Source organism: Poecilia latipinna, unplaced genomic scaffold (assembly GCF_001443285.1).
Source record: "Poecilia latipinna isolate Pla-1442-1.1 unplaced genomic scaffold, P_latipinna-1.0 Scaffold5, whole genome shotgun sequence".
In the NCBI taxonomy this organism is placed as follows: domain Eukaryota; kingdom Metazoa; phylum Chordata; class Actinopteri; order Cyprinodontiformes; family Poeciliidae; genus Poecilia; species Poecilia latipinna.
This window is the reverse complement of record NW_015112621.1, coordinates 573,894-596,918: the sequence shown is the minus strand read 5'-3', so window position 1 is coordinate 596,918 and position 23,025 is coordinate 573,894.

Sequence of the window (23,025 nt, the reverse complement as noted above, 5' to 3'; positions counted from 1 at the left end):
CGCTCCGCTCCGTCTGCTTCTGCTTTAATGGAAGAAAGCAAAACGTTGAAATGCAGCTCTTTGTTAAAGACCAGCATGCATCCTCCGGTCCTCGCTCTGGTGTTTAGAGGCATGCATTACCCACACATCATTGATTTTAAGCTGCGTTTGAATTGTTTAAATCTTTATGTGTTGATCATTTAAGGCCTTCATTATCCTTCACACATAAATGTAAAAAAAAAGCTGAAAGGAGATTTTTGTGATTGAGATCTTGTGGTTCAGTTCCAGAGGTGGAATATGATTACATCACTCAAACTCTTTCAAAAAGTAATTTGGCAGTTTTCTAATTACTTTGTATGATCGGTGCTGATTCTGTCTGAAGGCATTTTGGCTCAACGACCTGACGACAGAATCCCAGTGCAGGAACGTCTGCTGTTACTCGGAAGTCAACCGTGGTGAAGCTCTTCTAAAGCTCTTAGCCTGAAGGGACGGTTAAGGATTTTGGAAGTGAAGCTCCGTTAAACAGATTTAAACAATTAATGTTACCTGCAGTCATTATCTATCTAAGCGTCTTCATTTAGTATAAATCCAGATTAGATTTTCATGGAAGCTGAAGCTAATGGCTACTCCAGGCTGAAACAGGTTTCCACCATCTGAGGAATCCCCAGCCCAAAATATATAATGTCCACAATGCAATTTTAATCTTTAAAAAATCATTGCCATGTTTACATTCAGAGGGAATTAGCAATAAAGCTGATGATACTTTCTATAATCCTTGGAAGCAGGATGCGTGCGCTGCCAATTATCTTCCTGTGTGAAACGTATTGAGAATGAAACGTGTCGTTTCTGGCCAGACTAAGTGTTGTGAAAGCAAAGCCAGTAAAATAACTTTCATTTAGAACAGTGTGATAGTTTTGCTTTTCTGCATTCTTCGATTTCCTGTGTAAATATTCATCTGTTTCACTATTGAAGAAGCCACAAAATTTAGATGCCAGCGTTTGCATGAACCACTTTGATATTTGAGCACTGAGTGGCTTTCAGACGTCTAGCAGATTCCTTCATCCTCCCAGATGCTAATCTGGAGTTTGCTGTAAATGAAAATGCAAAGAGATTCATCTATTGTCGGAAAGATATAAAGGTTTGTAATGGTTTTTCAGGTATTTTCATATAGCAGTTCTTGTAAGATGTGATGTATTTACATTTTATTTCCAGTAGCCACTGGGTCCGGTGACCATAAGGTTTCCTCCCGGCAGATTCCCACGTTGAAAGTCTGAGCCAAAGAATGGATTTGGGCCCTTGGGCAGCTAGCCTGCAAGCTCTTGGTGTTTTTCTTTGAGGGATGAATGGAAAAACCTGCAGGCAGCCTGTTGGCTGGAATAATTCTGACTCCCTAAAAAAAAATAAGATAAAATAAACAAACAGACTCTGATCCAGGTGCTTTTTCTCGTATCACAACCACAAACCTACACAAATGATTATTATTGCTATTTCATGCCAGATTAACAGAAATTACTGGCTTGCTGTGAATTAGAATTAAAATTATTTTGGAGTTTTTTACATTTCTAACATTTGTTTTCAAACTCTTGATTCTGCAGCACATCCCTAGAAGAGAGAACTGTTCGCTCGTTCTTTAGAAGCCAGCAATGTTTTAGCTGCATCCATTTATCACCTAATAAACTTGGACTGGCTTCTCTATACCTGCTTAAAAATTGCCTCTCCACAGCACGACACAGAACAAACCTTGTAATGTCGCCAGAGGGCCAAAAACCATGAAAAGTTCTCCTGGTTGATTTTATTGTTTAACGTTTTTGTTTTCTGACATCCATCTTGAGTAGCCAAAAATCTTACTGGTTTTTATACAGAATGGTAACATAGTGAAGTGGTATCGTCTGCACTTCACCAGACTAAACAGGTGAAACCAAACAACATCTAAACAAAGAAACAAAAATTAAGATTATTAATCTCATTTTCAAACTCACCTATTTTTATAAATAACTAAATTATCTGCAAAAATTAAACACTTAATAGAAAACAAAGAGTACAATACAAAAAAAAAAAATTTTATTCTTGGATGTAAACTGCAACATAATGTTACCACAAACCAACTTGGATAGAGAGCAAAGCAAAGACAGCAATGTTTAAATGAAAGCGTTACGACCAACGACAGAAAGATGACAAGAAGTAAACAAACACAAATTTAGCCGCTTCGACACAAACCTTCACAGACCAAACATTTCAGCAGAGACGTGACACTGAAGCTCTTGATTGGACTGGATTTTATTTAGATGCAGCTGTATGTCATGTTTTATTGTGACTTCCTGACAGATATGTAGAATCACAAACAGGACGCTGAATATAAAATACAAAAGAGGGTTTTTTTTTTGTTTTTTTTTTACTATGTTTACAATGAGAAACGGTTCGATTGACAGAGGAGTTTCTGAGTTTGTGGTTCTGCAGCATCTGGAGGAGGAGAGGATAATTAGACTGGGACGAGGGGAAGTGATGGTGCAATTTATCAAACCGCGTATGGAGAGGAGAATGGTTTGAAGTCAATTGAGTCAATCCCAATGAAATTAATTGAAATCTGCAGTTGCCACGTAACAGAAGTTTGTGAATGTTTTTACGTGGCATTGTACCTGTCATCGCTTCAGGAAAAACACAAACTCCAGCGACAGTTTTTCTCTGATTACATTAACGAAGTGCAAAATTAACAGAGAAGTCTATGACTGTGATTACATTTGCGGAAAAGACTTTTTTTTTTTCTTTTCCAAGATTGCAGCAAAAATGTGTGGAAATCACACTGAACCGCTACGGCGATTAGTCTAAGTGCTAATCAATGTCAACTATAATTACAGAATGCTGCAGTTTCTGTAGGTGGCTTGATAAACTGTTTTCCCCTGTCTGCCCACACACATCACATTTTATTTTGTGTGTTGCCGTGGAAGGATGTTAAAAAAAAAAAGAAGAAGAAGAAACTGGGCTGTTCCTTATGAGAGGCGGAGGGCCGTCTCCAGGGAGAGTTTGCAACACACATGATTATCATCCATCTGTTCAATTAGCCGTCAGCTTTCTCAGAAAGCAGTGAAAAGACTGCGAGAAAGAAACCCGCTGATGGAAGTCAGGAGATGAGCAGCGGCTTTATGTACGTGTGCAGGCATGGGCTATAAAAGTGAACACAAAACGAAGAAAAAAATAGCAAAAAAAAAGAGAGAGATCGGACTAATTTCCGATTAGAGCCTCACAAAATATGCATAATATCGATATCTCGCCTCTGACAAGTGATAAGGATAATGAGCTTTTCTCCCTCCTCTTCTGGCTTCAAGGAAATCCCATTCTCTGTAGTACAGATGTAAGTCTCATTATCTGACCTGAGTTTCCTCACTTCAATTCCCACCGTCTGTGCTCACTAAGCGCATCAGGCTGATTAAAGAACGTTTCTAGAAGACTAAGCCCGTTTTATGCACGGGGTCCGGTGTTATCACGCCTCTCTCGGGCCCCTCCGCCAAACAGATAGCGTCACCAAAGCTTGTGATGCTTGCTTGATTCCTCAGGTTCTCTGCCTGACGTAAACATGCAGACTGCGCGGCAAAGCGAGGATGCACACCACTTTAGTGGAGCGACGCTGAACAAACATCTTCAGCAGCATCTGGCTTATCACCAAAGCCTCAGAAAGTATTCATAGCCGTTCAAGCATAACCGTTTTTCACATCTTGTAACATTAGAACCAAAACCGTTGTTTTGTTTTACTTGGATTGCGAAGAGACCAACATAAACCTCTCAATAGTGAAGAAAAGAAAAAAATGTGTTTGTTTGTTTAAGTTTTTACCAAAGAAAAATCCCAAAGTGTTGCATTTCTTCCACAAATTGCAAAAGTTTGATGTTATATTTATACTGTCTGGTTCTTATTTACCAGACAGTATAAATATAACGTTTTTATAGTTTACCCAGCTCATTTTGTTCTGATGCTATGTTGAATAACAACGAAGCAACTACAAGTAAGTACGTCTTATTTATTGAGCAAAAGCAATAAAAACAGAGACATTCATCATGCATTTCTTACAAAGAAAATGATTTTTTTGTAAAAAAAAATTATGTATTGCGTCATTCTGGTTTAAACTCAGTTAAATACATTGAAGATTATAGATGTAACATAAGAATGAATGTTTTGCTATGTTGTAGTTTGCATTATGAGAGACAAAATATCCACAGTGAGATGAACATTTTACTACATCTAGATCATAATGGATGAGTCATGCCTTTTTTAGAGTGGTTTTTCTGTGTGGCTGAACAACAAAAAATAAAACAAGTCGTGAAGCAAATTTTGTTTTCAAGTCATCCATTTTCCTTCTTCCAAGAAAAAGAAAAATGCTGTCTGAGATCTTGTTTGATGGAGTCAGTGCGCTGTCTTCTTCCAGGTTCCTCGGGGACAGTGGGAACAGTGTCGGGTCAAATCAGCATCAACGGCAGCCTGGGACCAGCATGCATCATGCAGCCCGGCGGCTCCAAAATGCATGCAGCGATGCACTTTATTTATCCAGCATGTATGCATATTCATTTGCTATATTTAAGCGTTTTGCATATGCCACCTGAGTATTTCCAGACAGAGCGTGAGACATTTTGACCTTAACGCAGGAACATCGCTTTCAGTGCGTCTTCAGTTCTGCAAGATAATTAAATTCATCCACTTTTCGAATCTGGAAACGATGCCATTGTTTGTGCTTCAGCAGGAGTCTGCGTTTGGTCTTTGGTGCAGAAATGTTTGAATTTTCCTTTATTACGACAACGCCAGCTGCTTGATGCACAGCATGGTCCATCGCAAATAATTTACTCAATTACCTCTACGATTTAGGTGGAAATCTTCTATTGGTCACACAAAGGAAAAGAACAAAAGTTTCACCCAGCAGTAAGAGTTTGCAACGTGGAGCTGCACTTTAAGACAAAGTTCTCAGTTTCAGCAGTAAGAGCTTCATGAAGCAGAAAATGTACCATGAGGCTTAAAAGACATAAACTTAACCCCAGAATAACAGAAAACAGAGAATTGTTTATGATATTTTGGAATTTGTAAAGTGCATGATTTTAAGGTGAAAGGAAAATCATTTATTTTTGCAAATAAAAATCTAAAGAGTGTGGCGTGCATGTCCCCTGAGTCAATACTTTGCTAAACCTACAATTATTGCAAAACTAAATAATCGCCAACTAATTTAGTAATTGATTAATCGTCAACTAGAGTATACAGCTTCAAAAACCAAAAGAAGCAAGATATTCAAAGAAGTCATTAAGCCAAAACTGTATGGAAAAAATATAGATCTTGCATTTAAGAAAAACAATCTGCCTGTAGACATGTTCTACCTAGAACTCCTCGTGTGTTAGTTTTAGCTTCACCTGGTTCAAATTTTGTAAAAATCTTCTTTTAAGCACCTTTTGTTGTCCAAATATTAGTCAGTTAATCCAAAAACTAGTCGACAGATCAGCTTTGTTGCACTGTAATAAGTCAAGCAGAAAGAGCTTTTCACATGTTGATTCTAGAAGTTTATTTAGCTACCAGTGATCAACTGTTCACTAACAGAAATGAAATATTTATTTAAATAAGAAATTGAATGGTTTGACTATTTATGTTTTTGATGTATTTCTAATAGATAAAAAAAAACAATAAGCTAAAGCAGTTAGAATGTGCCTACTCTTTAAACTTGATTAGCTGTCAAATAATCAGTAGGTTACCACAATGCAGCCCTCATAGAAAGTTTCATTTTCATTTTGAAAGAAAAATAATTCAACCACATATCCTCATCTGCTTCTAGGTGTATATTTCCTGCACTACTTTCTGTTGCTCCATCACACAAAATCTGTCTAAAATACCACAAAGTTTCTGGATCAAAATGTGAAAAAAGTTCAAAAGATATGAATAGGTATATCTGAGACACATACAAGGCGAGGGGAGTTTTGTTATCAATTAGCTTTATCAGCACGCATGCTGCTTTAATCCCGTGGAACCAAGAATTGATCATCCAAGCCGTGTTCCTCTGAGATAATCGCAGGAAAGGCTGCAAAGTTTGCAGAGATAACTAGAGTTTTGTCACCCGGCCATCAGCTTCCTTCTCGTCCCCAAAGTGTCGCTTGAAAAATGCTTTTCCGGCTGTTATAAATACAGGATGTTATGTGTCAACTGCATCCCTTCGACGCCGTCCTTCAGCAGATTTTGGTCCGATCAGCAAAATCCGCATGCAGAGGAAAACAGGCAGCAATCAATTTCTCCATCTGTCATCCTTATCAGCCCCAGCACATCCTCACTTTTTTATGCATTACAGCTATCTTTGCATTGTCAAATGTAGCTTTCTAGACTTAAAAAAATAGTGTTTTTTTTTTATATTCTTTTTTGACAACAACTTTATAAGACAGGTTGTTACCAGGAGGTGGAAGCTGATAACCTCCTCCTCCCCCCCGGCATGCTCAGAGGGTATTATTCAAACTCATGCAGGCAAAGAGCCAGCAGAGATAGGCTGCTGAACAGTCAGGATTTCAAACGGGAATATGAGATCAACATGACAGGATCATGTTTGTGTGATCGCAGGTGCAGATTTATTAATCTGCGGCTGTTGACTGAGGTTTATTTTCCGTTAGTCGACTTATATTCCAGCAGCATGCTTCAATCAGATTGCAGCTTATCAGAGGGAACAGGCTGCGCGGAGCTATCTTCAGATGCTGCAGCAGGCGAGGCTCTCCAGCCACGTGTCGCTCGATAGCCACATTAGCCACATGATTATTGCGGGCCCGCTGACACCGCCTCGGCTCTGAGCCGGCCCCACCTCACAGGCTTGTTAAATATCTAATTGAAAAGCAGATGTCTCTCTCACACAAGCATGAAAGGAGATTGATCTCGAGGTGATTCCGCGCCCCCCGCTGTGATAGTGTAAAAATAAACAACTTAAACTTTAGTAGTTTTCCATCCGAGCGAATCAAACGCTGTTTTTTTTGTTGTTTTTGCTCTTGATCTTTTACAAAGAGAAAGGCGCTCCTCCTATATGTTTTACATCTCTCCGTTTTTCTGCTGTTTTGCCACAGGTTAGGAAGGATAATCCTTTAACTGCCATGACACAGTTTTCTCATCTTTGCCCACAATATTTATAATAGATCTCAGTGTTGCCTGCAGCTGGAATTCATTCGCACAGACGGAGTAATTTTGTCTTGTATGTGTCTCGATAATGGCCCCTGTGATGAGCCCCATGTCACTGCCCACCCTCTCGCTGATAGCCCACTGTCCACTCACCAACTCTCTCATTTTCTCAGTTCAGGCCTTTGAAACCCAGAGACTGAAATTAAAGATCTGCAGATATAATACCTCGCTTGCAGCACTTTGGTATTCTTTCTCTGACTTGCTCAGCAGTTAAAAGCCCTCAGACTCGGCTTTACAAAGTTGCTTTTATGAACTTCTGTGCATGAAATACCACGAAATATAAACGTGTAACCTTTGAATTCTGTATTAGTTGTACAACACAGGAAACGGTATCCTTTGAAGAAGTACAACCACAAACTGTAATGTGTTTTAGTGGGATTTTATGTGATGGTAAAACAAAAGGCAGAGCAGAACTGTGGAGAGATGAACATTATATTTGAAATTGTGAAAGTTAGGCATCCAATCACCTCCGACCAGATTCCCTGTTCCTACAGAAGGAAGCAACCCCCGTACCATGATACTGCCACTACCTAAAGAAAGTGTAACAGGTATTTAGCCTACCTGAGTGAAACACTATCTGTGTAGACTGCACAGCCCTCTGTGGCTCTGAATTGCACTTCACAATGATGCACATATTTGTGTTGATCTACCAGCATTCTAATTTGTTTCAGCACTTCTGCAAGGCCCTGAAGACGGGAAAATGTTTCTCCTCTGCTGGTTTGTAATAAAACTTAAATGATTCGCTTCGGTGGGCAAAAAGCAACTTTCACTGCTCCTAAATCTGTTGAGTTTCCACAGATTAGAATCTTGCTTAAATGACACGATAAAATATCTCTCCTGTCTGCTGGTGCATTTCCCAAAAGCTTAATATAAGAGCTATTGATTGGATCTGGAGACACATTTGATGGCTTTTATAATTGTTAATATTGATGGCACCGGAGATTACTGTATTGAAATTCGCGAGAATACAAGAAGCGAAATTACTTTCCGTCTCCTGCCACGCTATTAAAAGCACTGAATTGTATTTATGGAGAGCAGGTAAGGCTCGTCTTCCTGCTATGCGTTTGAATCAGCAGAAGGTCTCATTTAAAATGTCAAAAGCCGTCTCTGACTGATGCTCAACATTGATTAGAATGATGCCAACTGTCTCCTGCTGTAACTATTGTACTATGACATGTTTGAGGAAGCTTTGCCTTTGGCGTATGATGACACGGTAGATTCAAATTAACACAGATGGAATTCCTCGGTGTGTTTTATATGGACAATTTCTATTTCATTCAAATATGAAGGGATGTACGAATACATTAAAACGTCTATAGAAGACAACATGCTGCATTCGTTTAGTCCAAGTTGAAATGACAGAACAGTTGTGAATCTCTACATATGTGGAGAAACCATTACTGTTGTTTAAACACTCATGCTTTCAACTTGACTCGTAAATGTGAGCATGGGAACGATCAAATGTTCCTCAGTCCTGCGCTGTATCATACATGCATTTTGTATTTTGCTTTTGCTATGAAAGCAAGAATGTGATTATAATATAAAGGGGAAAGAAATGATTGCAGAACTACTGGGAATAAAGACAGAGCGCAGCGATGCATGTGAAGTGCCGGCAGAAAACTGTATTTAATACTAAAAGCCGTAGCTGGAAGCAACATTGAAGCAGGGTTATGGAATAAACCGTGTGAATGCCACACACATAATAATAATCAAGGCCAACTGTGCCGTGAAGCAGCTCATCAACTCCACAGCACACCAAAGTTGTTGTAAGTCTATTGGCGATACGTTCCCAACTTTAGAAGGATAATATGGAAATATTAGGTTCTGTGTTGCTTTTTGTGTCAAACATGGAGCAACTGTAACCTTGTTAGAGTCGTCGACGGGGCGTTTAAGGACTGAATTATGGGTTTAGAACGATGCAGGAGAGCAAAAACAAAGACTTAGTCACAGTTCTCGCCTCATAGATAGATAGATAGATAGATAGATAGATAGATAGATAGATAGATAGATAGATAGATAGATAGATAGATAGATAGATAGATAGATAGATAGATAGATAAAAAATTTCCTTCACACTGCACATCACAGGCTGCAGAAAGCCATATTGACTCCAACTAGCACTGCTGGCCTTATGAATCTTGCTGTGTGTGTGTGTGTGTGTGTGTGTGTGTGTGTGTGTGTGTGTGTGTGATCTTATACATTTTTCCAACAAATACTATGATGTGAGGACTCACTGCTGCTTGTGATTGATATATTTTGCCCTCTATTGTGTACCTGGCTTACAAGTAACTAACGCTCCAGCTTTGCCTTTTTATGCATCTGATACTCAAAGATATGTGACATTATCCCCGACAAAACCATTCTGAAAAGGATTTTTTGGAGGTTTTAAAAATATCAAAAGGCATGAGAAGCACAATCAAGAGACGCTGTACATCTGCTCAGTTCAAGTATTGAAGCATTGACCAAATAACAATGTTAAACTGATACTTTAATAGTCAGATGTTCTGTTTACAGTGATAAAGATTCAGTTATAGCATGGCAGGTGTTTGGAGAGGCTGACTTAGCAGGGGCACCTGGTCTTATTGTCTAATTAATTCAGCTGGTATGCATTTAACCACTTGGGAGTTCTGACAGACTGTATGTAGAGCACTAAACTTCAGCCTGAGATAATGATGTCTCGGCAAAACCTAACTTCTGTCTTTATGCTTTGTCAGTTGTTATTCAAGAGAGAAACTGTACATAGTATACCCTTAAATATAATTTTATGTAAAAAATATCCTTTACTTTGAGCATGTCATGGAAGGTTTGATTTTAAGAAAGAAAAGCATAAAGGGAATGGTGCTGTTTTAAACATGGCTGCTCACCTAAACTGACAGTCCAGGCCAGGAGAGGAACATCCAGAGAAAAAGCCAAAGTAACCATGGTAACTCTGGAGGAGCTGCAGTGATTTACTACTCAGGTGGGGTAACAATTGGCTGTGCAGTCCACCAAGCTAGCTTTAATGAAAAAGTGGCAAAAATAATGTGACTGTTAATTGAAATGCATAGAAATCCTGTTTAAAGTTTGTAACAATCCATGAGACCTGATGGGAAGATGGATGGTGCTAAATACAAGTCAGTGTCAAAAGATAACCTGGTTTATGCTGCAACAGGCTCCAGGGTTTTCCTCCCAGTAGAAAGACAACACTAACACACATCCTGAACTGGAACATGCACAACATGGACAGTAGGTGTCGCTAGAACACCTGCTTTTGTTCCCTGGATGAAAACAAAAAGCCCTTCTGGACGGCTAACGATCCAGTTAACAAACAAAACGAATGTATTTACCTCTAAAGCCTGAGATACAAAATGTAAAACTTCACTTCCATTTTGTTTAAGTTTATCGTGATAAGTCAGTGCCATCTTCCTCATTATGTCTTCTTTGATCACCAACACCAGGATGTTTAAAATACAGTCCAAAATGTTTCCACTTGAGCTTCTGACCCCCAAAATGTCTGTGCACACCACTGAGCCCGAGCTGCAATGCAATAGGTCAAAGCATATCCACGTTTCTGAACAGCCTAGTCAAAGTCCAGACCAAGATCTGCACTATTTAAGATTTTACTTCCATGTCACATTGATCAATATTTTAGACCATCAAATCTGAATGAATTGCAAAGACATATGTAATGTGACAAACGTGCGGGTTAAAGGGACAGTTACTGATTTCTACTTATTTTAATTTTCACTCACAAGAAACACTTCCTTCTGCCATGTTTTCTGAAACACATCTTAGATCCACAAACAAGCAAAGCAAAAAAAAAAAAAAAAAAGCTGTTTGGAAACGGCTTCATAATGAAAGAAATACTTCGATATTTTATTCCACACTTCAATCAAAAAATAACTAACGTAACACTTTTGACCACATCCATCAACATGATCATTTATAAAAGAATTCTTTCTTTTTTCCATCATCTTCAATTTTGCAACCAGATGTTTTCAACTCAGTCATATAAACAAACCTTCACTGGCTTAAAAGATCATTTTAATACTCTGTATTTATTTTGAAGTGGCATTTTTCTTTCATTTTTTTTTATCAAGACAAAGCCTTTAGTGTCACTCCTTTGTGATAAATTTATGCGAATAAGCTGCTGGTAAATAAATAATGAAATGTAAATGGAAGTTAATAGGCACCAACAGAAAGCATGTGTCTCTCAGCTAACTCTTCTAATGATGCATTCCTTTGAAATACAGAAGCGGAATCCGACGCCGCAGGCAGTAGTCGGGAATCGCCTGGGCACGATGCAGTCTGCATTTCAAATGGTCCAATCTAGGTTTTCCTGCATTTTGCTTTGCATTTATTTACATAGTCCAAGAAAATAAAAACGTTCCGTAAAAACCCATTCCCCTCGCTTGTCATCACCCATTTCTTTCCTCTTCTTTATTGGTTTATCACTTCTATTTGCAAGTATCAGCATGCGATCGCGCGCTTGCACGTCAAAATAACAGAAATGGCAACCTGCCATAAACAGTAAACACATTCTTCTCTTATTTGTTATTTACAAGCCGCGCGTTGAGTGTGCGGCGTTCTGGGATCGTTCCCCCAACAGAAGGCCGGGTTTAATGATCCTGGCTGAGACGACAAGGGAAATGATAGACAACGTGATTACTTCAACAAGTAATTTGGTTAACTCGACGCTGAATCATCAAGCGTCCTGAGTGGAGGATTGAGACGCAGCAACAAGGCTGCAGATAGTCGTGTCACCTTTGGGTGTTCTCTGCAAAGTCCGGATGACGCAGCCGATGTGGTCTGTGTTGCAACTTCTTTGACCTTCAGTTCCTCAGATATTTTAGAGGTGTGGGTTTTATTAGCAGGGATGTTTGGTGGCACAGCTGGTAGCATCCTGGGTTCAAATCCCAACACGGCGTCTTTAATCCATCTGTAGTTTATTTTAAATGTGAAATTGATGTCTGTTAGTGTTCAGCCACATGTAGCTTTGTTGAAAAATAAATTCAGTTTTGGTCTCAACTGACAAGAAAACCTTTTTTTTTTCCCGCATCTTTGTTGTTCCCATGACTTATGACACTTTAAATGGGCTTTAAAATGTTTTCTTTTAGTAATGGTTTTCTATTTGCCATTCTTTCCTAAAGGTCAGATTTTTTTGAGTGCACAACAAATAGTTTTCATGTTGACAGATTCACCAGCGCGACTCCCATGGCCATCTACAGTGTGTCTGGAAAGCATTCATGTTTTCCACATTTTGCTATTTTCCAACATTACTCCAAATAGTGTTGAATTATTCTTTTGCCTCTGCTCACAAAAAAATACCCCAATGTTGGATAAAGTTCCGTTTTTATTTTCATTTTAAACAAATTTATTAAAAATAGAAAACCTCATTTTCTAAGACATGGTGATATCTAGTCCCAGAGACTTAGAAAAATTTCCCTGAAGTGACGAGACAAAAGTCGAGATTCTTGAAAGGTGTGGATCTTTTACACCTTGCGTAAATTTAATACAAACTTTCAGGACAATAACATCAAGCAAACAGTCGAGCATGGTGGCTGTAGTGAATCGATCCACATGTGATTTCCTGTAATTGGACATATGGATCCATAAATTCTGATTTCTGGCAGAAAGTCTTGAAAGAGAATGTCTGACGATCATTTTGTGATCTTCAGCTGAAGCTCACCTGGGCTGTGAAGGAGGATGATGAGCCAAATGATTGAAAACTGGACTTCTGAATGACTTAACAAAAGAGGAAAGGTTTTGAAGAGCACCAATTCAGATGTTGTTGCATGTCTGAAAAGTTTCTGAGTTAGTCTAAAAAAGACCTTCACAACCAGTTATTCGGTTATAGTTCTTGGGTTCATTCACTCCAGCCCAGTTTAATCCGCTTTAATCAAACTCTAGCTTCTTTGCCTAGAAAGCCTGGTTTGTTTGGAGAGGTGTGAATGTGCAATTGAACTAACTCTAGTGCAGGGCATTCTGGGTAAACCCAACCAAAGCCAACCTGTGTGTCCAGCGCTAGCAGTAGAAATGGTGACAAAAGAGACAAAAGGGAAATCTTACAACCCAACCAGGTTTTTCAAACGGTTCAGTTTGTTTAACAGCTCAGTGTGAAATGTTGCATTTTTGGTCTCCAATTGTATCGGGTCTACCGGACTGTCAGGTGTGAAAACACAGTCAAACCAGTTTAAAAAAGCCCCCCCTCGCCTCCCTTTTTATGTTAAATCTTCTTTCAAAAACAAGTTTCTGAATTTGGTTTGTGGACAAATACATTTTCACAGCAGCATCTGCTAAACCGTGGCTTTGAATGCTGGCTATATGTATCCTCTCCTCTGCAGTCCTCAGTTCGTCAGAACACATTTTTATCAAAATACTAAGAAAACGTCAAGCTTTAGACATGAAGAATTGTCATCACACATTGGAAAGGTGCAAAATCTGAACCGTCAGCAAATGAGGCCGTTTCTATTTCCAAATGAAAGTGATTGGATTGAAGGCAAATCATCCTTGGCATGCTCACATGGACATAAATGACAATAACCTATCAGCCGCTACTTTCGGAGCAACGCTTCTATTAAACCTTTCCTATTTTTAGCAGCGAAGAGTGAAATAAATGTGGCTTATTGGCATCAGGACGGTGCTGTAATCATGGAAGCGGGAGTGATTTAGTGTTGCCTTATAACGCTATCTGAATGGTAATTCAGTTAACCTATGTGGGAAGCCTGATAGCTTCAATCTGAGGGCAGCAACGTTCACATTTTAACAGGCAGACAGCCAGTCAAAGTGGAATCAGCCTATTGGGGCTGCAGCAGGGTGAAGTGGCTTTAAAATGAGCGAGCTGATAGATGGTTAAAACCATGTAACTTAGCAAGTGCTGCCATGCATGTGATCCATCTCATTATCCCCAGAGTTGAGATTTTATCCTGCTGCCGCTGCAAAAGTGTCTTTTTCTTTTTCTTTTTTTTTTTTTTTGTGCTGAGATGTATCTGCTGGATCCACATTGGCAGAGATAATGCAACCACACACTTCTGCACAGTTTCAGCGAGAGCGCCGAGACGGTGAACCCGCAGAGGAAAGGATCCGTGCAGCTTTTGATGTTGGAAATCAAAAACAATATGTAAGGGGAGAGTCTTGTGCACAAGAAATGCATTGCATTCGCATTTCTTTAGCTTACGTAATATTTAGAATGACAAAGGCAAAATTATTACCTCTCTGTCAAGATGAAAATACCATAATCCTGTCCTTATTTTGCATATATAGTGGAATATATTGTTTTGACATTTGCGGGCTAGTAAACGCGAGCGGAAACAATGTAACTGCCTACATTCCCAGAGATTGGTTTGCTCTTTGTTGGAGCTGGTGGCATTTTTTAAAAGGCTTCCTAAAGAGACCAATTATTTGAAATCTTCCTTATCTACCCAGTAACGTGGGCTGACGTAAATTCACATCACTTTGTGTGTATTCGTATGTGTGTGACTGGAAAAGATCAAGATTCAAACACAAAAGGACAGGAAAAGCAGCTGAATACACACATTTTGATGATTTAGCATTTACATGTCATATCTGTTTGCAGAGCCTTTCAACAGGAGAGTGTATGAACTTTTTTCTCTTTTGTTTGTTTACAGCTGTAAACCTCAGACAAGAATAGTGTACAGCAATGAAATGAAAGGAAAAAAGTCCACAAATATGGGTTGCAATGCATTTATAATAAAAATCAAAGTGTGATGTGCATACATACATATTGACTCTTTTTAGAACCAGATTTTTCTAAAATAACACTTGGAACAGTTTTTCATCGCCTCCATTTGTTTTTTTGTTTTTTTTTCCTTGTTGAAACTGAATTTTCTTTTATGTCTAAATGTCAGTTTTCAGATTTGGCTACAGATGCTTAACTGGATTTAGGTCAAGACATTTTCTGACACAGAAAATGCATTTATCTAACTGTACGTTCGGTTACCCTGCCCTGCTGGAGTATGAACCATCCCTCAACTCCTTCTTCAACTGGTCTCTTCACAGGATTGTCCTTTATTTCACACAATTCATCTAATCGGCTTCTGTTCCTGTTACAGTACATTCCAACAGAATGATGCTGCCATCACCACGTTGCACCACTGGGATTGTGCTTGCAACAATGTGAAATATTAGGTTTCCTCCAAGAATATTGTTTTAAGTTTTGGTCATAGCTGACCAGAGAACCTTAGTTTAAGTGTTTGCACACGTCTTTTTGTGCTTGTATAAGAAAAAATCCCCATCTGCGTTACTGTGATTGGATATTTTTATTTATCCAATCACAGTTTTATCGCACATTGCTGCCACCTTGGACTCCATAAAAAGCTAAATGACAAGTAACTTGACTAAGCAAAGCTGATTTGCATGAACTTCTCTAAAGATAAATCCCTGAATGGTTTCACTGAAGTCCAACCAGCCAAGAGAAGAGATTTTATTGTAAAACAAATGCCCTTCCAGAGTGTGGGCATTGAAGACAGTCCACTGCTCCCGGAGCATTAGCGTCAGAGACCAGAGATGTCTCGTAAAAATGTTAAATAGTCTCGGCTTTGGTTGTTTAGAGGTTTTTGTCTCCGATCAGGCAGAAAGTACAGCTGCATACAGGCACCCAGAACCCTATTAAAGGTTAAACTTATTTCCGATTCATTTCACTTTATTGCGGAATTATTTATCCTGGACCGGACAGTTTAGGAAATGTCACCAAATATGGTCATTAAACCCAACAAATGATGCATTGCATATTTCACAAGGCCGATTGCTGAACTGGTGGTTAAATTTGCATAGTTGCCTTGCAGGAGGACAAATTCTAGGCAGAGAGGGCAAAGGTTAGACGAATTATGCATTTACCTCATAAATGATCGTGTTTAAAGTTTTCATCTTTAGCTCCAGAGGTTCTGTCCGTATGATTTGTTCAACACGGAGCGATCATCCGTCAAAGCTGTTGGGAAAACTTGCATTTCTACATTTTATGAGCCTTTCTCAGGACCCACTGAGACTTTAATGCTCAAGGATTTACTGTTTTCTAATTGGGATTCATGCTAGAAAAACCCGCAGAGCCAAGTTTGCTTCTTTGACTTGTATCTGAAGAGAAAGAAAGTTCACTGTTGAAAAAGCAGTGTACGGAGAAGCTGCCCTTCTCAATCTGGGACCTTTATCTGAGTGTGTTCACTGTATAAACAGCACTGTGAGTGTTTTCCTTGCTGAGCTGGTTTGTGTCTCTTTGGCAGGTTGAATGGGTCGCAACAGACCTATCTGAAGTGTGCTGCGTGATTAATATCGGGACAGACTAGTTGTTATTTTTGCATTTTTAAGCTAATTCTTGCGGGGATCCGACTCCAGCATCGAGTCCAATAATGAGCTGCACAGATTTCCGGGAGCTGCAGAATTTATTACTTTTGTTCCAGTTCTTATCGCTGCAAAGTATTTGTAATAATCTGTGTCCCTGTCTGAACCAAATTTGAAGATCTCCTTTGCCTAAATGATTACTAAGATAATTATCGACCCCTCTGAATCAAGATGCTGTTTTAAAATATCCATAATTTCTTTATTAAAGTATAATTGCACATTATGAAGCACTGAGGGGACTCAGCAGAGGTCCAGCAGAGCTTTCTTTTTCGTGTTTCCTGGTGTTAATTTGATGCATTCAGCTCAAATACTTGCATGTTGGATCATCCTGTAGCGTCTCCTGGGACTATGTGGGAAGGAAGGTGCTGAAAGGCTTTGTTTTTGGTTAAATCTGTGTCCTATTGATAATCGTAGATAGATTGTGCCTGAAACAAGCAGTAAATGTGGGCTACTTTTGTTGTTTTTCTGGGGACAGCTTGGAGAACAGCTGCTGCTCCTCAGCATCAATAAGAGTCAGCTCAGGGCAGTGGCAGTTGGGCCTCCAGGGCCGCTGTCCGACACGTTTTAGATGTCACCCCGGGTCAGCACACCTGAGTCAAATGATTGGTTTATTACCTGGCCTCTGGAGAACTTCAAGACATGTTGAGGAGGTAATTTGTCCATTTAAATCAGGTGTGTTGGAACAAGGACGCATCGTAAACTTGCAGGACGGCGACCTTTAACGACCTGTTGTAGGGAATTCAGTCATCTGATCAGGACGCTTTCTGCAGATCTTCACAGGGTTTTCTGCTCAAAATCCCACAAAGAAAAGAGAACAGAACGACCTAGAATGTGCTGAGGGAACGTCTGCGCGCCTTTTTACAAGAGATTAACACTTAGATTTCATTTCATTTACCAGAAGGCTGGCGGTTTCTGTCGTCCTTTCAGTGTACACGGTGAAGTTCTTGTAAAGCTGCAGGGCTGCTGGTTCTGTAATGATCCAACGGCTCTTTTAAAAGCCTTTCAGTGTGATTCAGGTCAGGTCTCCTGCTGGCCATTCTATTGTTTTCCTTTCAGCCCTCCTTTTTGAGCCGTCAGATCTGCATCCGAGTCATTTAATTTATGTGCCTAAAGACCTAAAACCAATGCCTTCACACTTATTCCTGATGCTTGGAAACAGAATTTACTGTGAAACACGTCAGAGTCGTCTCTCGTTTCCTTGACGTCTTCAGTGTCTTGAGAAGCAGCTCTGCAGCGTCACTCTGCAAAGCCCAGTCCGGTCAAAACGACAATCCTCCAAATCCTTGACTGTTTTCTATCTGCATCTAAAACTCTACTTCACCACTCTGCGACTCATTTTGTAATCTGCCCATCACTCCATTTGCACAAATTCATAAATTAGTACAAATTCACCTACAAAACTATAATTTATGAAGCTCCTTCATACCTTCACTCACTCATCAATATATCCAACAACACCTGCATTCTACGCTCTAATAACTTCATCAGTATGATCGTCCCAACAGTCTGTACATGATTAGGTCAATCCTCATTTAATTTTGCTGCACCAATAATTGGAACAACCTGCAAAGAACATTAAAGCTCACAGCCTCAAGTTCAATATCCACTTTTATCAGCTCAGGAAAAATCTGCAGCATGTGATCGACGTCCCTGCTTTTAAAAATACTTGGTTCATCACATGTACATTCAGTCAGTGTGATTATGGTTGTATGATTTTTGTTTTCTGTTATTCTGTTTTCTTCCTGAACAGGTCTTCGATGAAAATAACTATTTGTTCTAAACCAACTTACCTGGCAAAATAATGATTAAATTACCACTAATATTGCTACTTTTCTATAAAATAAGTGTCATTTTTTTCCTTAATTATCAGGCTCATTTTATTGTTTTCACAATAACATCAACACTTTTCTGACACTGTGTTTGTTCTAACTTGAATTATCCTGACATTGAACTCTATTGTCAAACTGGTGGAGGCTTTGACATCAATATGTTAGAGAAAAAAAGAGCATTTCGATGTTATCTGACAGCTTCTTTGTCTTTAATTAGCCTCCTTTCAGCTGAAGTCAATCTCACGTTTTCTAATGCCATTGTCTTACTGCGTAAGCTATGAGTGAACATTCTCATAAAATATTTTCTGTAACAAGTAACACATATCTCATTGTTTCATTAACAGTTGAAAGCAGATATTTACACATGATGCATAAAAAGATAGGCTTCTTTTTTTTGCTACTGTCTGCCTTTCCAAACATTTTCTGTTAGACTGAGATCAGGACATTGTGATAAACGCTCCAGAACAACGACTGAGTTGTCTTTTAGCCACTTTGTAGCTAATTTGTTGGTATGCTCTGCATCATCTGTGATTTGGCAGGGCCATTTTTCCTGAGCTTTAACGTCCTGGCGTCTGTTTCCAAGCAGCTTGAGGGACTACAGATGAAAACTAACCTCCACAGGTAACTGGGGTGTTTGTAATATATTGGTATCTATGGTAAAAGTTTGGATAGCTACGCTAGATATTGTTATTCCAGCTAGAAAACCTACAGTTCAACAAACTGTACCCATCAGTCAGAATAGTGCAAAAACAACAGAAGACAGATGGAATAATACAAACCAACAACATATTACACTTTTGAGGATAATCCAAATTTCATCCATGAGAGTTTGAGGGTGCTAATACTCTACTAAATTCTCTCAGGACTCTGTAATATTAGTCATTGTTTATTTGAAACGGTACACCTTTATTCTTACTGTAAAAATACGAAACAAAAAAAAAGTTTAATTGTAGTCGGGTTTTGTGCTTGTTTCAAACGAAATAATCATCTGGCCCAATAAAAATCAGACCAATAATTGTTTGTTGCCGTTTAAACTGTTTCCTTTCCTTGTCCATCTCCAGATGGACATTGTTATGCAGGAAGGCTCCTTCAGATCCACAGCAGCACAGGTGTGAGCCTTGAGCTCTGCCACTGTCAGTAGTTCAGAGTCTGTATCAAATTTCATCAGCCTGCCTGTAAATCAATCACCTCAGCCGCTCGATGAAGGGGGCATCAGAGTTAAAGCACACAAGGCAAGGGGCACACCCAAAGTTTGTTAACCTATTATCTTTCACAGGTAGTTTGGTCAAGCATGGAAGCTGTTTTTCTCCTCCTTCCTCAGCGGATATCTGACTCATGCTGCTACACGCTCTCCAGTTGTATCCCGGAGCACCTGGCCCTCATGGAGGGCTTCGCTCGGGGGCACACTTCAGGAAGTTGACCTTGGAGGAGAGGATTCTATCTTCCCTTCCTCTTCACATTCAAATTCTCCATGTCTTTTCGATTTGCCGTTCCCTGTCTCTCGGCGTTGCTGCAGCTCTGACCTTTCAAGGTTTGCAGCATAAAATGATTATCTTCCAAATGATAAAAAGCAGCAAAAGGAAATTGACGGTATTAATTTATACTGTATATTTCATTCCGAGCTGTGGGAAACAGTCTTGCTATCTTCCGTGACATCCGTGGATTTCCATTTCCTGTATGCGCCTTGTCAATAGACGGTAATACATTTTGGCTGCGAACGACATTCTGTTGACGTGATTACATTTGTTTAAACCATTTCTTTGGGAGAAGCTTTTGGAAATTTTTCTCCTCAACACCTTGCATTCGACAAAACAGAATGTCAAGTCTTGAGTTTATCTCTGTGCTTCTTGTGTGAATATTTGTTCAAAATGCATCTAGCTGGATTGCTGGTGTGGCACATAACTCACCTATGGGGTACTGCTGTTCACGCTGTTTTTCCTGTCTGTTTTTCAGACCACCTTACTCATTCCTTTTTGTAAGAGAATGTTATTTTTTCCATTTATCATCAGGTTAGTATGTGGGGTTTTTTGTGGAAAAATCAGATTTTTAGGTTTAATTATCTAAATATATGCACCACCTTGCAAAAGGATGTATACCTCATTTGTCACATTTCAGAGCATTGATTAGGATCTGTATGAAAGACAAACAATCTAACAAATTTTAGTAAACTTTATACATTTTTGGCACTTAAAAAAAGTTTTGAAAAGCAGGTTGTGATTTGTTTGATGTCCCTATGAGAAATATTCATTAGAAAACATTGGTAAACTAGGACTGTGAAAACCAATGTGCTTACCAGATAGGTCGGAAATAAAATTATGAAGAAGTTTAAAGGTTTAGTTTATAAACAAATTCCCGGGATTTCAACATCTCACAGAACACAGTTTATTCAGTCATGTAAAGAAGATGGCACAGCTGCAAATCCACCAAGGCTGAGCAGATATAGAGACAAGCCAAGAGATTTAACATCTACAGCACAAACAATATTCCGTACTTAGGGATTTCCTGTCGTCGCCCCACCAGAAAATCAGTCGGACGGCTGACTGGACTGTTGACGGCACCATGCTAGCTAGCCTTTCCAGGCAGACTAATAATGGATCCACTGACTGCAGCCTCTCTGGGTCTGCTTAGCATGCACTCTCTCTCCAACAAGGGTCCACTTATGGTCTTGTGAACGACTATAAATTAGATTTTCTCTGCTTGACCAGGACTTGACAGCAACCTGCAGAGTTTGAGAAGCTCAACCTCAGCACTCCACCTGGGTTTGTGTACAAGCTCGCGCCTCCGGACATGAAGGTGACCTGGTGATACTTTACCACAAGAAGAAGTAGAAGGTGTCCTCTCTCCATGACTCTCCTCACCAGACATTTGAATCCATTGCACTGAAAGTTCCTGGTACTTTTCTCTGTATTTTTGCTGCCGGCCACCCAAACGTGAGTTTTTAAATGAATATTTAAAAAAGGGAGCACCTTATGCTCCCTGTCTTCAAATGTCATTTTCCTTGGTAACTTTAATATTCACTTGGACAATACTGTCAACTCTCTCAGAAAGGACTTCACATTCGGTTTGGACAGCCATGGTTTGAAGCAATATGTAGACTCCCAGACACACTCAGAAGCACATATCCTAGATGTAGTTTCTTGTGCTGGTGTAATCCCTTTGTTCTTATTTTGTCTGATCATAAGCTCGTTTCCTTCCAGGCTAACTTACCACTCTTCGAAATTGTTCCATCACATTTAGAACATTGATCTCCCGACTCTCTCTTCTGCTATTAACAACCGTCCCCCTCAGAGAAAACGTAACTACCTGTGATGAACAGGTATCTCATTACATTAAAAGATTGCAAAGCCTTCTGGACATGTCGCCCGCTCTCACTCTGCCCCCTGGTACACACCAGAACTACAAATGTGAGGGCCGCCGTCTGGAGTGGCTCAAGAGGGAAACTGGACTTACTATTCACAAGCACATAAATCACAATCACCTGTTGAAATACAAAAACACTACTTCCAGTGCCAAACCTGTTTATTATGCCTCCCTGATTCAATCTAATGAGAATTCACGCACCTTGTTTTCTACATTTAGTAATGCTCTCCAGCCCTCTGACACTTTCCCCCTCATGAATACCCTCTGCAATAAATTTATGAACTTTTGTTTACCTCAAAAATTGAAAAGATTCGCCTGCAACTGTCTTATCCTTGCAACACAACTGGTTGCAAATATGGATGGCATATTTCACTGCCATCCATCAGTGAAATATCCTCAGTCTATAAATCTAAACCTCCACCTCTACTTTGGTCCCTCTGCCTACAAACTTTGTTTTCCCTCAGTCTTGCCTCTCATTACTGACATCATCCATTCCTCCTTCACCTCTGGTTCTGACCCTGCATTACTTAAATCTCATTTTATCAATACTTAAGAAATTTGGTTTAGTCCCCATTGATGTTAATAATCATCCCATTTCTAAAGTATTCCCAATCCCAAACCCAGACAGCAGTGGTATGCCGCAGGGCACTTTCCTGGGGCCACTCTTTATTATTTACCTTCTCGATTCCTGGGAACCAATTTCCATCGCTACGCTGATGACACCCAACTCTACGTCTCCACCAGACAATTTGTCCTCCTTCTCCCTTCTTGGCAGTTTGGTTCTCTCATCAGCTCCTCAGACTTAATCAAAATAAAATTGGAATACTTCATATTGGCCCAAAATCCACATTCGTTAACAACGCCACTGTCCTCCCCTTCCCACAGATCGAGTTGGGGATTTCCTTGGCCAAAGTTTAATTGGCCAAGTTAAAAACCAAAACAAACCAAGCTCAACACCAAGATTGTAGCTTTGCTAACACAACAATCATAATATGAAGGTTGTTCTTCGCACTTTCAATTAAATCTTAAATGTAATATTAAATATCGGAAAAACTGTTTGCTCTTCATCATAATTTTATGTGTTACTTATCTATTGATCATAACTTGTCATTCATTCATTTAGTTTTTTTGTAATGCTGTTTGTAATTCAGTCTTTCCTTTAGCCTTACATTTCCTGACATAGTCTGAAAATAGCCAAGATGAGATTTGTCTGTGTGGAAAGTTAACACCTCTGGTGTTTACAGAATAAGTTCATTTCCTGTCTACTTGCAGATGTTTCTGCAAGCCTGCAATACACCCATTACAAACATATCACACATGCAGACATGTATATAAACAGGATGGTTTGAATCA